Source organism: Malurus melanocephalus, unplaced genomic scaffold, assembly GCF_030028575.1.
Source record: "Malurus melanocephalus ecotype Western Australia unplaced genomic scaffold, MMel_1.1 scaffold_228, whole genome shotgun sequence".
NCBI lineage: Eukaryota > Metazoa > Chordata > Aves > Passeriformes > Maluridae > Malurus > Malurus melanocephalus.
The window spans coordinates 575,651-580,604 of NW_026623460.1; positions in this window are offsets into that span (position 1 = coordinate 575,651).

Here is a 4,954-nt window from a genome sequence, read left to right on the forward strand (position 1 = left end):
CCACCCACACTGAGATGCTAAAAGTTGTCAAAGAAAGCAATGTCTCCATCCTTTTTCTAACCCTGCATTTCCCTTCTCCTCAGGTGGTYGAAACAGGGTGCTTACAGACCTCTTCCATAATTTTCTGCTAGTGAACATGTGTTCTTCAGAAACAGTTAACTTGGGTTTTTTTCCAGCATATATTTTGTGATAGTGATTAGGATTTAGCCAGTCTTTATTACCAGTCTTATGCTCTATGGAGTTTTACTGTAACATCACAGTGTGAAGGCAAAGCAGCTGAAATCAGACTGCAGCTGAAAAGTTTTTTTATAAAAACTTGTAAAATTGCTTGTAAAAGCAATTCAGGCCTGTATTGATACAACTAAAAGTAAGCTTCTTCTCTTGCTTGTAAGCAAGACATTTCAGTGATAAATCTTTTATTTGTATCTGTTACCTAGTTTTGTWTAGTGGCAAAAGGATTATTTAATTTTTTTGCCAGCACAGCTACATTTAACTGAGCTATGTTCAGCTTTGAAGGTAAGTAATCTTTCCAGATTCCTTAATCTACATCATTTATGGCAGCAAAACCTTTTCAGTATTGATCACACAGAAATAACAGGCAATCTCATAATCAGGCTATTTCTATTTTGACTAGGTTTCCATGTTGCAGCAGTGGTGAGGACAAAACGCTGCATTCACTWTATGGATTCTGCATGCTTTAACATATGTATGTAATATACAAAAAAAACCCTAAAGAAAAGACATAGAAGGAATAGCTATCCTATAATCTTCATACTACTGTATCTCAAAATAAGTTGATATATGAGTAACGTTGATTGTAACATCTGCACAACTAAATGCAGATGGCTTGAAAAATTTGTGACTAAGCCAAGTGTCCATGTGTAATTTCTTATTTCTGTTTGATATGTCACTGATGCAGATCTTCAAATTTTTAAGAAAGCCAAACCCACAGAAAACAAAAACAAAAAGTTGAAATAAAGTCATTACCTTCTTCAAAGTGAAGTTTTTTAATAAGTCTGTAATAAATTACCAATGAATACAGCTAGCRTAAAGGCTAGGCTGATAAAAAAGCAAAATCTCACTACACAGCATATTAATTAGAGTACAACCTCCCCTTTGTAAACTCACGTACTTGAACATACAAAGAACCAAAGGGCTGATGTAAATGTGAAGATTAATTAAAAAATCTCCTTCTGCTACATTCTTCCTTCATTTAATAAGCTGCAACTAACTACAGAAAGGGGCAGATCACTTGTGCCAAGCACAAAACTCACTGTTTCCATTTCCCAATGCCTTTGAAAATGCAGTACTCTTATTTCTACCGCAAATTGTTTGTACAGCTTTGAACCATGCAGGCTCTTAATAAACGTATCTTATTTTAATGGAGCTTGAAGCATGAGATTATGGGTGGCTATTTATGCAGAAGAAATTGTACATTCTTCACGCCTTGTGAGCCATCTAGTGTTCCTGTCCTTGTTACTTTCTTCAGGAAGCTCTATTTACCGGGTGTTGTCATAACTAGGGATCATGACTACAGGATGGGCAAGGAATGCAATAAAGGAGCATTTCTATGGGGTGAAAAACACCACAGGAAAAGGGACCAGATTTCAGCGTTTGTCAGGCTGTCTGCAGTGGGAAGAAGTAGGATTGTGATGTAACCATACACTTCTTGATGAAGGGTGTCTCAGAAGAGACATTTCAAAGCAGGTACTCTATTCCAGTGAAACTAAGCAAAGCTACATGTAAAACAGTGTATGAGGTGCAAAGGACACTTCTGGGTTTGAGCTCCAGCTCAGCCATGTCACCTTGGGTGATTATTTCTATGCATGTTCCTCTGCCCTATTTTATCAATCTGTATTGTGAACTCCACAGACCTCTTTCCCCACTAATTTCAAGACAGGTATCCATGAAAACGGGCCATGTTTCTAGCACAGGGTAGGAATATTCTAAAGCAGTAATTATCATTAATCACRCCAGCTTTAATATCTCCATAGGAGAACGACCTAAATCTTGGGAAAAAGTGAGTGTTATACAAAGGTTGAGAAATAGTGTCTTTTTGGAAAAATAAATTTTAAACAAAAATCAAAGTACCAAATATTAAAATCAAGTKTCCAAAACTTTAAAAGAAGGATTGCAGCTTCAAATAGCATGTTCATTCAACAAAATGTGATTAATTATTAATAATAGCCATCAGGACTCTTGCTGGTGTCTTGTACAAGTTTTTACAGAAATTAGCTGCAGCAAGGTTTACATGGGCATGTGCCCAAATGCACTACACCATTAAAGAGCATAGCAGAGGTTGAATATGTCTTCAGCTACCTGAGAGACACTTCAGAGCCTAAAGGTGTGCACCCTCCTGTCTTTTGCTGCAAATAGAATAAGACTCTTCCATTTTGCAGCTTACTTCCTACAACATTTATCTTTAAATTCTGGTATCTTTGAAGGAGGTAGTATAATGCAGCRTATCTGCCCATGGCTTACTGTTTTGCAGGGCTTTGAAGATGGACTACCTGTTACATGAGTAGGTGAAATACACTACAGACCTGCTTTTATTTCAACATTTTGAGGTYTAGTAATGTTCCTCCCCAGCTGCTATGAAACTCTCAACAGCTTCTGACTCTAAATGCTACCATGTTTAAAGCCTGTGCCTTGAAGCCCAACTTAGGTTTTGAACTTACAGAGAGATCTGCTGCCTAGATGAARTCTCAGTTTCTCTCTTCTCTTGACACCTATTTACTTATAAGACACAGATGCACAGATTTACATTAAATGGGAAGGAAAACAGATGGCTGGAGGGCAGCTGTGAGACAGAAGTTCTCTCACTTCCATCTTTCAACCAGTGTGACTTTTACAGGGTAAGAATGTCTGACCATGTCCTCAGTGTCATGCTGGAGATCAATGCAGAACAACTCTGCCAAAGCAGTGGGAGGTTTGAATGTCCTATCACTTTTCATGCAGATAATTGAGCTCCAAGAGTTTTATTCACAGCATCCTTACAAACTCTTAAAAAGAACTCCAAAATTGTACTAGCATTGGAAACAGCCGGAACAACTTATTTGTACATGCCTCTGGAAAGACACATACACCCATCTAGTGTGCTCTGCCCCAAGGAACCGTTGAGACTGGTCCAGTCCCCTTCTGGRAACTTGGCAAGAATTCAACAAAAAAAGTAACAATTTGTGATGGCACACTCTGGGTTTTGTTCGCACTCAAGGTTATGCTAACAGGAATTAACAAGAGTGCATTCTCCAGATAAGGTCTGACTTTGTTCTGAAGTCTTCTGGAGAGAGGTGAAGCACAGACCGTTGGGACRCTCCAATCATCTTGAAAGGACACAATTCCATAGGCAAAGAATCAGGCCAGCTACATGTTCAGTCCTGTCCATGTAAAGTGCTAGAGGTCCCACTGAGTTCAGTAATACTGACTGGACATTTGGAAAACTGTTCTTGATGCTAAGAGTGCGTGGTTTGAAAACATTAACTTTTTAACCACAGAATTGTTGTTTGCTTGGTTTTCTGTGAGCATGTATGTACATAACTCTACTGGGGATTTAAATGAATGGCCAGGTAACAGGAAATAATTGACTTCAGATGAACAGTGAATTTGTCCAGGCTTGCGGSATTTGCCCTGAACATACATATGACTATTCTTGCATGCACAAAGGTCTGAATATGTGGGTTTACTGGATTTAAATTTTAAAATACTAACAAATATGAGTTGAGTAAATTATAACCATAAGAATTCTGTCAAACTCCCTTGCAGTAGTATTTAATGTTCTTCAAAATAATACTGTTGTTAAAAAAGCTCTGAAGTATTTTCTTTAATCTTAYTACCTCTGGCGGGAGTTTTTCAAGAGGCATTTTCAGGTGTTCCCTCCTGAACATGAGAAAGTAAGATAAAATATTTCTCTTGTCTCAATTTACAACTGTATGCTACCTTGCCTTTAGCTACCTTCCCTGCCCACTGCTGCCAAGAAGTTCTTGGTATTTTATCTTTTATGATAGTAATATAGCCAAAACTTAGGGTTACTTCTGACACAATGCCCCTTCAAGCCTTCTCAAAAACCAAGGAAATCCATCGTTACTAATACAACTGAMCACATCTTGTAATAGACAAGTTCTGATAACACAGTTTGAAACCAGAAGAAGGAATATGAATGCCCTTAAGGATTAGTCCAGTATCCCCAGCTCAGAAACTAACTCTTTGTAAGTTTGATTGGTATCTCATAAAGTCTGAATAAAATCTTTGGATCTCAGTGTAAAAGACTTGCAGAATTAGGGTCTGGTTTTTAAAGCACTGCTCTTACCATAAGTCAGACTAAAATGACCGCCATCTAGTGCATTATATAAASTTAAGTTCTATTTGTAGCAAAATAAAATAGGACACTCTTTTATACTACGTTTTCAATCCTTCAGACTGTAAAGGGCTCTTGATATCCCCATATAAYGGAAATGAGGCACATCCTCTAAATCTGAAATCCTCATACTATGGTCAAAGGATATTTGTACTTGAAAACAATAGCACTAAATACTACCAGGTATTCCTATTCTGAGCTCCTAAAAAGGAGGAACACRAAAAAAAAGCAACAAGAAACATATAAAGAGATTGTGTACTTCAGCTGCTTGACAAAACTTCTCAGTGGTCAGACAATGTTCCGAATGAAGCGAAAATTGAAGTCTGCAGGGAGAATGGCGGATTGTTTCACTAGCCTATTTTATCCAGCCAAACACTTGAACAGGCTTCCCAGAGTCAATTCCCCAAGCAAAAGGCATTTGGTCCATGCTGTTAACAAAAAGTTTTAACTTTTGCTTAGCCTGTAAGGCAATTGGACAGGATGATCTTTATAAGTTCCTTCAAAATATTCTATTCTATTCTATTCTATTCTATTCTATTCTATTCTATTCTATTCTATTCTATTCTATTCTATTCTATTCTATTCTATTCTATTCTATTC